The following is a 13,371-nucleotide window of genomic DNA, read 5'->3' as shown; positions in this document are numbered from 1 at the left end:
CCTTTAAAAAAAAAAAAAAAAAAACCAAGGTGATCAAATACCACCAAAAGAAAGCTTTATGTGTTGGAAAAAATGATTCAGATTTTGTTTGGGTACAGCAATTGTCAGTTAAAGTAATGCAGTGCCGTATAGCAACAAATGGCCTGGCCATGAAGGGCGGTATATCTTCCAGAGGTCAAGTGGTTAAACTGGAGGGTGAAAAATCTGGTGCAGCTATGCATGGTAAAAAAAAACACACAATATATCTGGCGCAGAGGGTATTCACTATTGTAAAACAATTAAATAAGGTATCAATGAATTATCAAGTCCATACAATAATGGTTCATCAATAGGCAATGAAAGTTCCATATATAAATAAATAAGTGGTGGCAGCTATCCTCAGAGTCTAACAGGCTCTTTATCTGGAAGAAGAAGAAGGGGAGGGCAAGAAGGAAGCGCCACCTAAGTGTAGTATAAACTGGCCCCTTGTTAAGGAAGTTTGAAGACCCCTGGTTTAGGAGATATTCTAGCGAGCAGAGCAGGTGATATCACTGGTGCATGTGCTCTGAAGGAATGGCATACTCTGCCACAGAGCTGTGTGCTGCGGCCAAGACTCCCACATGCACATGCAGGCATGACGTCATCGCGCTCGGCCAATCAGATGGCCAGGGCCCGCGCACCCAGAAGGAAGATCGGGTGAGGATGGAAGCCCTTTCAGCAGGGACAGCACGGCGCTGTAGGTGTTAGTCCCTCATAATATGCATTCATTATGATATTTCCTTGCAGAAAGAAACTTTTTTTTAAAGGGTTTACTACTGTTTTAAGCTTTGACAAAAAAAAAAATGGAAGCTGATTGGCTACCATGCAGAGCTGCACCAGATTTTGCACTTGCCTGCTTTAGTAAATCAACCCCATTATTTTGTAGAATTCACATTTGTGCACTATGGAACGCTATCGCACAGGTGCATTTCCACACGTTTTATATGTGCATTGGGTGCGCAGTACACATATAGCCATGCGTTAGCATGTGATGTGGCAATGTGCAGTAAAGTGTAAGTTCTACCTATGAGCTTCCATGAATACCTATACCAACTGAAACCCCAAAAACTGTCTGGATTTCCCCAAAAAAAAAAATTAAAAAAAATCAGAAATGTAAGTCATTATCTTGGTGAAGGATAAAAAAATATTTTTTTGATCAAGAATTGACACCCAGCGCTCCAAATTTGATGATAATCTCTTGATGCATCTTGACTATCCCTTCTAAATAATTGCAAAGCACACTTTAGCTATACATGATTCAGGGAAGTCCCAGCATGCCCTGGCTATACTTTCATCCCCTATGAGGAATCCCATTCACGGCTGTACAGAGCACCCAACAGAGAATGAAACCTAATCCAGCCAATGACAGAACGGATTGTAGCAGGTGCTTTAGAATCTCTTCTGTTTCCGAAAAAGTCAACAGAGGGATTTATTTACTAAAACTGAGGAATGCAAAAACTGGCGCAACCAATCAGATTCCAGTTTTTTTTTTTTTTCTTGCCAAAGATCAACTGAAAAAGCTGAAGTGAGAATCTGATTGGCTATCATGCACATGGTTCTCCACCAGGTTCTGAGTGCTCCAGTTTTAGTAAATCCCCCCCAGTAAGTCCCCAACCAATTAATTTAACAGCTTTTTTTGTACATATAGAGATACCTGGTGTCTGAGATTCCCTAGGCACATTCAAAATGAGTAAAGAGAGTAGAGGATGGGATTTTAAAAGGTGCCAAACACAGGAAATGCATAAAAATATCAAACTTTTATTATAAACATTAAAATGTCATCTTTTATAAAACATCACAATAGTGTCATGAAATATCCATACAGTACTGATGCAATTATTCATCTCTACGTGTTCCGCTAAACTATGGCTTCTTCAGGAGACTGTCCTGAAGAAGCCATAGTTTGGCAAAACATGTAGAGATGAAAACATTGCATCAGTACTGTATGGATATTTCATGACTATTGTGATGTTTTAAAAAATATGACATTTAAATGTTTATAATACAAATTTGATATTTTTATACATGTCCTGTGTTTGGCACCTTTAAAATCCCATCCTCTACTCTCTTTACTCGGCTTTTTAGTACACACCATTTTAAATCATTACATGTAGTACAGGAGCAGCATCATGTGTTTTTGATCTCATAGACTTTGAAATGGGAGTGCCTGACAAATGCTCATTAATGTGCTTTTTAAGGCTCCATTCACACTTGAAAAACTCCGGGACAAAGTACAGGACTTTGAAGTGCAACTTTGAGGCACCTTTGATGCAACTTTAGATGGGAGCGACTTGGATGTGACTTGTTGTCCCTCTACAAAGTCGGACCCACTGTTGCATGTAAAACATTCAGGTACGACTTTCATGCAACTTTTGAGGGTTCCTCAAGTTGCATGAAAGTCAGACCAAAGTAGTGCATGAACTACTTTGAAGTTGCTGCGACTTTAAGTTGCACATATATGAATGGTTATCATAATAAAACATGGGATATGGCCTGTCATGTGACTTTGATGTCCAAAGTCGTATGACAAGTCGCACAATAATGGGGTGTAAAGGTTTTTCAGAAAGTTCCATAAATGTCTATGGGGCTACAAACGTAATTCTGCGCCAAAGAAGCTCATCATACTTTTCCAGCAACACGCAACAAGCGATACAACGCTCAAGTGTGAATGGGCCCATTGGGAAGAATGGGATTCTTTATCTTGAGTGTTGCTTTTCCGAAATTGTGCAAAAAAAAAAAAAACACTCAGGTGTGAATGGGGGCTAACACTTCAAAAGAATAATGGCCCCCAAAAATCCCCTCCTGAGTCTGAAGTCCCTGGTCCAATCTCACACTATTCCCCCCAAATAAATGAATACTGGGCTACAATGGACCCAATATCAATGTGACCTGTGTCTGAATCTCCCTTTCCTCTGAATCCCACCATCGCATTTCAGAGGCTACTGACAGGTGGTGATGAAGCGATATGATGCCGCCTCACCGCCTGTTTTAACCCTGTTTTTGCTGACAAATGCTCCGCAGCCACGTGCATTTATTGTGATTGTGTGGTGTTTGTGGCGCTTCCCCATTTGCTTCACTGTGTAGCGTTCAGGGGCTTGCATCCCACTGATTGCTACATGTCGGGGGAACTTTGCCTCAGGTGCAAAGTGAAGCATTGTGGCAGTGGTACGTAAACATTTCCTTCGGCTGCCTATTGCACATAAAGAGGGGTGGTTTGTAGGTGGCAAAAACATGGCTCAACTATGCATCTTTGCAGCCCCCCTCCCCAACCACAAGTCTAAACAGAGCCTAAGTTAGGGCTTGATCAACTAATGCCACCCAAACAGATAAATAATATTATGACAATAAATAATTATAATAATCCTAAAAATAATAATAATACATAAGGATAATAAAAAATAAAGATAATAAATAATAAAAATAATAATAATATTAACAATAATGAAGAAGAAGAAGGAAGAAGGAATATTAATAATAATATAAATAAAAAAGAAGGAATAATAATAATAATATTAATAATAATAATAATAAAACAATAATAATTATAATTATAATAATATAAATAATAATAATAATGAAGAAGAAGAAGAAGAAGAAGAAGAAGAAGAAGAAGAAGAAGAAGAAGAAGAAGAAGAAGAAGGAATGATAATAATATTAATAATAATCAAAATAAAAATAATAATAATGAAGAAGAAGAAGAAGGAATGATAATAACAATAATATTAATAAAGAAGAAGAAGAAGGAGAAGGAGAAGAAGAAGAAGAAGAAGAAGAAGAAGAAGAAGAAGGAGAAGAAGAAGAAGGAGAAGAAGGAGAAGAAGAAGGAGAAGAAGAAGAAGGAGGAGAAGAAGAAGAAGGAGAAGAAGAAGAAAAGAAGAAGGAGAAGAAGAAGAAGAAATGATAATAATATTAATAAAGAAGAAGAAATGATAATAACAATAATATTAATAAAGAAGAAGAAGGAATGATAATAATAATAATAATAATAATGAAGAAGAAGAAGGAATGATAATAATATTAATAAAGAAGAAGAAGAAGAAGAAGAATGAATGATAATATTAATATTAACAACAATAATAATAAACTATAATAATAAACAACAAAACCTGAGCTGGGGACTGGGTTAATAATTATTAATGAATACAAAGAGTTAATAAGTAATCCTCTGAGGAGACACAGTTCAGTTCTTCTTCTTTATTGATCACTATTCATCCATTCGGGGTGTAGTAGTAGATTGTGATTTATAATGGCCATACACTCTGATTTTACTATCAGATCAAATTGGCAAACAATTGAATCTCCATACTTCACTTCCCTTTCAGATTGATGCAGATTGGATTCAACCAAGCTGAGTGTAATTGGCAGGGTGGGAAAACGATGAATGGATCAGCACCCCCTGAGACGCGCTGATCTTAGTGGATCGGATTATGAGGTTGCGCAGTGAAAACATCGATCCCTTCTGATCATACCTTCCAACTATCATGCAGAATCCACTCTCCTGTGTGTGTCGGATCAATCAGTTGGGTTGTCAGTTATTAAGTGATTACTTCTATTGGGAGAATTTGATCAGCAAAAAAAAATGGATCCTTTGGGACTCATTCACACGGGCGTCTAAATAAACGGTGGTGTTCAGATGCGTACTTTGTTCTGTTTTGTACGCATTGCAGCGCAGCACTATAGGAATGAATGGGGTCATACAGAGCGCAATGTGCGCCGCGTTCTGCCATGTACACAGAGCGTGTGCGATGGCGCTGAATCTGGGGTGATTTTATATGTAAATAGTTATATTTCTACATGCTGAGAGTCACTGGAAGAATTGCACATACAGGTGTAATGTAGGGTCTTCTTCTAACTCTAGTGGTAAGTACCTGTGTGACTGAGCCCTGATTGAAGCGTGTATGGTGATGGGTGTATATGGTGGGGGGGATGCATATGATGGTGGGGGGGGGGCGTATATGATGGTGGGGGGGATGTATATGATGGTGGGGGGGGATGTATATGATGGTGGGGGGGATGTATATGATGGTGGGGGGGGATGTATATGATGGTGGGGGGGATGTATATGATGGTGGGGGGGATGTATATGATAGGGGGGGATGTATATGATGGTGGTGGGGGTGTATATGATGGTGGGGGGGATGTATATGATGGTGGTGGGGGTGTATATGATGGTGGGGGGGGATGTATATGATGGTGGGGGATGTATATGATGGTGGGGGGGTGTATATGATGGTGGGGGGGATGTATATGATGGTGGGGGGGGATGTATATGATGGTGGGGGGGATGTATATGATGGTGGGGGGGATGTATATGATAGGGGGGGATGTATATGATGGTGGTGGGGGTGTATATGATGGTGGGGGGGGATGTATATGATGGTGGGGGATGTATATGATGGGGGGGATGTATATGATGGTGGGGGATGTATATGATGGTGGGGGATGTATATGATGGGGGGGATGTATATGATGGGGGGGATGTATATGATGGTGAGGTGGGGGGAATGTATATGATGGTGGGGGATGTATATGATGGTGAGGTGGGGGGGATGTATATGATGGTGGGGGGGATGTATATAATGGTGGGGGGTGTATATGATGGTGGGGGGGATGTATATGATGGTGGGGGATGTATATGATGGTGGGGGGTGTATATGATGGTGAGGTGGGGGGGGATGTATATGATGGTGGGGGGGGATGTATATGATGGGGGGTGTATATGATGGAGGGGGTGTATAGTATCGGGGGGATGTATATGGTGGGGGGTGTATATGGTGGGGGGGATGTTTATGATGGTGGGGGAGTGTATATGATGGTGAGGTGGGGGGGATGTATATGATGGTGGGGGAGTGTATATGATGGTGAGGTGGGGGGGATGTATATGATGGGGGATGTATATGATGGGGGGGATGTATATGATGGGGGGGATGTATATGATGGAGGGGGTGTATATGATGGGGGGATGTATTTGATGGGGGGGATGTATATGGTGGGGGGGTGTATAGTATCGGGGGGGATGTATATGGTGGGGGGTGTATATGGTGGGGGGGATGTATATGATGGGGGGTGTATAGTATCGGGGGGGATGTATATGATGGGGGGGATGTATATGATGGGGGGTGTATATGATGGAGGGGGTGTATATGATGGGGGGGATGTATATGATGGGGGGTGTATATGATGGGGGGGATGTATATGATGGGGGGTGTATAGTATCGGGGGGGATGTATATGATGGGGGGGATGTATATGATGGGGGGTGTATATGATGGAGGGGGTGTATATGATGGGGGGGATGTATATGGTGGGGGGTGTATATGGTGGGGGGGATGTATATGATGGGGGGTGTATAGTATCGGGGGGGATGTATATGATGGGGGGGTTGTATATGGTGGGGGGTGTATATGATGGTGGGGGGTGTATATGATGGGGGGGATGTATATGATGGGGGGTGTATATGATGGGGGGGTTGTATATGGTGGGGGGTGTATATGATGGTGGGGGGTGTATATGATGGGGGGGATGTATATGATGGGGGGTGTATATGATGGGGGGGATGTATATGGTGGGGGGGATGTATATGATGGGGGGGTTGTATATGGTGGGGAGTGTATATGATGGTGGGGGGTGTATATGATGGGGGGGATGTATATGATGGGGGGTGTATATGATGGGGGGGATGTATATGGTGGGGGGGATGTATATGATGGGGGGGTTGTATATGGTGGGGAGTGTATATGATGGTGGGGGGTGTATATGATGGGGGGTATGTATATGATGGGGGGTGTATATGATGGAGGGGGTGTATATGATGGTGGGGGGTGTATATGGTGGGGGGTGTATATGATGGGGGGAGTAGTCCGGAGTTCAGGTGATCTCTATAGAACTTCTGCACTCCGATAGAAAGTCTCATTCCTCCTCACCTTCTATACTATGAGTACAGAGCGATCCTCCTTACCTCCCTCTCCATGTCACCGAGATCTACACTCCGCTCTCCTCCCCGCCCGGGCACCATATGGAGTGCCAGCCGGGCAACCAACCCCCCCCCCCCCCCCCCCCTCTATACCCAACCCCTCCCCTCCCGGGCTGTCCGGGGAGATCACACTGACCTTGTGTGCGGAGCGATCCGGGGAACAGAGCCGCCTGTGTCCGCTGTGCCTCCCTCCTCCCTCCTTCTCTCCTCCTCCTCCTCCTCTCCTCTCTGCTCTCCTCCCCCCGTGTGATCGCTCTGTAATCTTCATGCCGGGACATGAGCGCCCGATCCCTCCTCATCACTGTGTGCATTCCCCCCCCCCATACACCACACATTACCAATACACATTATACACCGCTAGGGGGTGCCAATCCCACCCAGCACCTCTCTATATACTACACAATCTCCTCCATTCACCTATATACACAACCTCCTCCATTCACTATATATACACAACCTCCTCCATTCACTATATACACAACCTCCTCCATTCACCTATATACACAACCTCCTCCATTCACCTATATACACAACCTCCTCCATTCACTCTATACACAACCTCCTCCATTCACTATATATATACACAACCTCCTCCATTCACTATATATATATATATATATATACAACCTCCTCCATTCACTATATACACAACCTCCTCCATTCACTATATATATACAACCTCCTCCATTCACTATATATACACAACCTCCTCCATTCAATATACACAACCTCCTCCATTCACTCTATACACAACCTCCTCCATTCACTATATATACACAACCTCCTCCATTCATTATATATACACAACCTCCTCCATTCATTCTATACACAACCTCCTCCATTCACTCTATATTGAACTACTCTATACACTCCTCCATTTACTGTATATACAACCTCCTCCATTCATTCTATACACAACCTCTTCCATTCACTATATATACACAACCTCCTCCATTCACTATATATACACAACCTCCTCCATTCACTATATATACACAACCTCCTCCATTCACTATATATACACAACCTCCTCCATTCACTCTATATACACAACCTCCTCCAATCACTCTATACACTCCTCCATTCACTATATACACTCCTCCATTCACAAGATATACAGCCATATACTCTGCCATTCATTAGATATAAAGAAGCATATGCGATCCCTGTCACTTCCAATGACACCCCGATCTCAGTGCATATTTGCAGCGATTGTCGCCTGATGAGTGGCAGTAAAATCATGGGGGCTGTCATTCAAAAAAACAACTTGTCCTTCTTTTGGGCAACATGGATCCTGGACTCAGCGGAAGAGGGAACGGATTGCAGAATGGAGGAAGGTTTCTTCGGTAGACAGTAAAGAGAGGTTGGCTTTATTTCATTGATACATAAGTGGAATGAATGGTGTTTTGTTACATATGTATCACGTTCAGCCTGAAGGTAAACAGAGAAATGGTCATTTCCATAATTCATTCACATAAATCATGTAAATAATGCCAATATATTTTGTTTTTTGAATCCTCTAAGTGCCGGTTCACACTTATGCGCTTGTACTGCGAATGCGATGCGTTCTAAATAGTCTCCAATCGCATGCATTTACAAAATACATTGAATTCGTGACGGTCGTTCACATCTATGCGTTGCGATCCAGATGCGAATGTGCTGCGATGATAAAAAGGGTCTTGTGCGAGTTTACAGCGTTGCGTTGCGAATTTAGTCTCCATAGACATCAATGTAAATCGGTCTGGACTCGCATTATCAGTTCAGATATGTACGAATTCTTATTTTTTGTTTTAGTTTTCCCCTCAACTCCACCCCTCCTGAGCTTAATTAACATAATCAACGCAATCAAATTTTCATTACAATCGCGCTGGTACTATTGAATAACACAAGGTGTTCGCATTGCAAGCGCAAGCGCATAAGGGTGAACCGGCACTAAGTGATGCGGAAACCCTGCGAATCCACTGCGGTTTCCGGCATCGCACCCAATTGCAGGCAGTTCACACTGCCATATGCGAACTGCTGGGAGTGTCAGTACAAAGGTAATGACACCCCCAGATTAGTTTGAATATTGCAGTGCGAACTGTCAATTCGGACAGGAATCGGATCTCATAGGTGTGAACACCCATGCGATCCGATTCTGATGCGGACCCAAAAAAGGATCCTGCACAAGTTTGGTCCGAATGCAATGCGAATTCAGCCATAAAACCTGTATGGGTGATTTCACATCGCACAGACATCCATGTGATCTGCAGAGCAGTGCGGTACGATGCGAATCCCATGTGATGTCTGTCATCCTTATAGTGTGAACCGCCACTAAGTGCCTTATTTCTGCAGCGCCGTTGTGTGGTCACATGATCTTTTCCTGTTCGTTGGCATCTGCAGGGAAATATCTTTGAGGGAGGGGCTTCTATTACTCTGCTGATGTACGCTCTCTGCAGTGTGAGTCTGTGTCTGGCTAGCCCCGATTGGTGCTGTGCCAGTCACATGACTGAAAAAAACAGTATCAGAAGAGCAATTAAGATTAGACTGTAAATATCAAATTACTGGTTTGCAGCTCCCAAAAAATCTTTATTGAACTTCAAATGTGTATTTATTGTGCATTAATATGGCATAGGCGGAGTCAAGGATGACCGACATTTTTATTTTGTTCAGACAGCATCTGTGGTGGTCTGCACAGATAGGAAAAGGGAGAAAATGAAGAGCTTAGCAGGGAGCTGAAATTGAGCATGCTCCATAGAGGACACCAGCTGCTCTACACAATCTCAACCTGCAGTGGGGACACAGAAAAGATGAGAGGGACAGCTGAAGGCAGGTCAACTGAGTATATTTCACTCTACACAAAATATATGCTTTAGTCCCGGTTCACACTACCACGACTTGTCAGGCAACTGGTCAGCCTGACAAGTCACGGTCCATTCTGTGCTACGGGAACCGTTCTAATAGGAGCAACTCAAGTCGCTCCGACTTAGAAAATAGTTCCTGTACTACTTTGGGGCAACATCAGAGCAACTTGCATTGACTTCCATAATGTGAAGTCCGTGCAAGTCGCACCAAAGTTGCAGTGCACGCGACTTCACAGGTCGCCCCCGAAGTCAGATCGCCATAGTGTAAACCGGCACTTAGTGGCTTTGTGAGTATATAGTATTATATAACATGTAATGAGAGTTTTTCATAGTCTGGGTTTAATTACACTTTAACCACTTCCCCCATATGGACGTTCCTGTACGTCCTTGGGTTTCAGTAGGTATACCGGGATGATGCCTGCACCTACAGGCATCATTCAGTGGGTGTACCAAGATGGTGTCTGCACCTACAGGCATCATTCAGTGGGTGTACCAAGATGGTGTCTGCATCTACAGGCATCATTCAGTGGGTATACTGGGAGGTGTCTGCACCTACAGGCATCACTCAGTGGGTATACCGGGAAGTGTCTGCACCTACAGGCATCACTCAGTGGGTATACCGGGATGGTGCCTGCACCTACAGGCATCATTCAGTGGGTATACCAGGAGGTGTCTGCACCTACAGGCATCATTCAGTGGGTATACCAGGAGGTGTCTGCACTTACAGGCATCATTCAGTGGGTATACCGGGAAGTGTCTGCACCTACAGGCATCATTCAGTGGGTATACCGGGATGGTGCCTGCACCTACAGGCATCATTCAGTGGGTATACCAGGAGGTGTCTGCACCTACAGGCATCATTCAGTGGGTATATCGGGAGGTGTCTGCACCTACAGGCATCATTCAGTGGGTATACCCGGAGGTGTCTGCACCTACAGGCATTGTTCAGTGGGTATACCGGGAGGTGTCTGCACCTACAGGCATCACTCAGTGGGTATACCAGGAGGTGTCTGCACCTACAGGCATCATTCAGTGGGTATACTGGGAGGTGTCTGCACCTACAGGCATCATTCAGTGGGTATACTGGGAGGTGTCTGCACCTACAGGCATCATTCAGTGGGTATACCGGGATGGTGCCTGCACCTACAGGCATCAATCAGTGGATATACCGGGATGGTGTCTGCACCTACAGTAATCATTCAGTGGGTATACCGGGATGATGCCTGCACCTACAGGCATCATTCAGTGGGTATACCGGGATGATGCCTGCACCTACAGGCATCATTCAGTGGGTATACCGGGATGATGCCTGCACCTACAGGCATCATTCAGTGGGTATACCGAGATGGTGTCTGCACCTACAGTAATCATTCAGTGGGTATACCAGGATGGTGCCTGCACCTACAGGCATCATTCAGTGGGTATACCAGGATGGTGCCTGCACCTACAGGCATCATTCAGTGGGTATACCAGGATGGTGCCTGCACCTACAGGAATCATCCCGGTATCATTTTTAGAAGCCGACGATTCTCTTCCAGGCAGAAGCGATCTGAGTGGCTAATTAGCTACTTGATCACTTCTGCAGGTGGCCGAAGGAGGTCTCACTTCCCTCCAACCGCCACCTCTCCTGAGATCTGCCGTACGTAATTCTAGCACTAGACCTTCTGTGCAACCCTAAACCTGAAGAATTTTAAGCACCGCCAGAAATATGTAGAGCAACAATTCTTTTTTTTCAGATCTTTAGAGTTCCTTGCCATGAGGTGCCATGTTGAACTTCCAGTGACCAGTATGAGAGAGTGATAACACCAAATGTAACACACTTTCTTCCCATTCACACCTGAGACCTTGTAACACTAACGATTAAAATGACACAGAGGAGGGAAAATGGCTAATTGGGCCCAATTTGGACATTTTTACTTAGGGGTGTACTCACTTTTCTTGCCAGTAGTTTAGACATTAATGGCTGTTTGTTGAGTTATTTTGAGGGGACAGCAGATTTACACTGTTATACAAGCTGTACACTCACTACTTTGCATTGTAGCAAAGTGCCATTTCTTCATTGTTGTCACATGAAAAGGTATAATAAAATATTTACAAAAATGTGAGGGGTGTACTCACTTTTGTGAGATACTGTATGTAGCACTGTGCAAGTGAAATAATAACAATAGGACAGAGATACTTTGGGTGTCATAAGGGTTTAAGATATACACTCAAGAACCTATAAGCAGCTGCAGTTAAACTAATAGAACATAGGAATACTTGCATAATAGTCCCTTCTGGCCTGGTGTTAGCACATCAAAAAAAAAAAAAAAAACGCATACGTAAGTCACGCCAGCAAATGTAAACAGTTCAAATCACACATGTGAGGTATCCCTGCGATCATTAGAGCAAGAGCAAAAATTCTAGCACAAGACCCCCTCTGTAACTCTAACCAGGTAACTGTTAAAATCTTTTATCGCCTATGGAGATTTTTAAGTACCGTAGCTTGTCCACAATTTCAAAGCGTGACATGTTAGGTGTCTATTTACTCAGTGTAACATCATCTTTCACATTATATTAACCACTTAAGCCCCGGAAGACTTTACCCCCCTTCCTGACCAGGGCCTATTTTGCGATTCGGCACTGCGTGACTTTAACGGACAATTGCGTGATCATGCAACGCTGTACCCAAATTAAATTGATGTCCTTTTTTTCCCACAAACAGAGCTTTCTTTTGATGGTATTTGATCACCTGTGCGATTTTTTGATTATGCGCTATTAACAAAAAAATAGCGTCAATTTTGCAAAAATAACAATATTTTTCAAATATTTTTATATGAAATTCCCCCCCAAAAAAAATGTAAAAATCAAACTTTTTTAACATTTTCGGCCAATTTATTTTATGCTACATATGTTTGGTAAAAAAAAATCTCAAAAAGCGTATTTTGATTGGTTTGCGCAAAAGTTATCGCGTTTACTAACAAAGGGAAAGATTTTTGTCATTTTTGTTGTTTTTTTTTTAACGCGCAATGACGGCGATCTGTGATTTTTTTTGCGGTACTGCGACTTTGCGGCGGACAGATCGGACCCTTGACTGACATTTTTGACACTTTTGGGGTTACCAGTGACATTACTTCAGTAATCAGTGCTGTACATATGCACTGTTACTGTAAAATTACACTGGCAGTGAAGGGGTTAACTTTTTTTGAGAGGGAGGGGTTATGTGTGTCCCTAGGGACGTGTTTGTAACTGTGATTGGCTGTGGCTTGAGGTGTAGGAACAGTGATCAACGGTTCTACATAGTAGCACCGTATGATCACTATTCATACACAGGGGAGAATGACAGGCGGCTTGTTTACATTATCTGCCTGCCTTTCTCCCTCTGCACCGACGATCGCCGAGTGACACACTCGCGGGGGGGTCCGTGACCGCACGGGAGCGCGCCTCCGGGGGCGCGCGCTCGCTCCCTAGACCCTCACAGGCTAGCGACGTAGCCCTACGTCGCTCTGCCTGTGATGGGCTGACTGCCGACGTAAATAGTCGTGCGGCAGTCGGCAAG

The 13,371-nt window shown here is 43.6% G+C and overlaps 1 protein-coding gene across 1 annotated transcript in view; it reads right to left on the bottom strand.

Annotated features, from left to right (window-relative positions):
* The window catches only part of COBLL1 (cordon-bleu WH2 repeat protein like 1), a 259,317-nt gene extending 252,122 nt beyond the window's left edge, over positions 1-7,195 (bottom strand). The window contains exon 1 of the mRNA XM_082260783.1: positions 7,127-7,195. The gene's annotated coding sequence lies outside the window, so the exon portion shown is untranslated. The remainder of the gene's footprint in view (positions 1-7,126) is intronic.
* Positions 7,196-13,371: the final 6,176 nt, after the last annotated feature.

The sequence above is a fragment of the Pelophylax lessonae genome, assembly GCF_965119305.1.
Source record: "Pelophylax lessonae genome assembly, chromosome: 6".
Lineage (NCBI taxonomy): Eukaryota > Metazoa > Chordata > Amphibia > Anura > Ranidae > Pelophylax > Pelophylax lessonae.
This window is presented reverse-complemented; position numbering and strand designations above follow the sequence as displayed.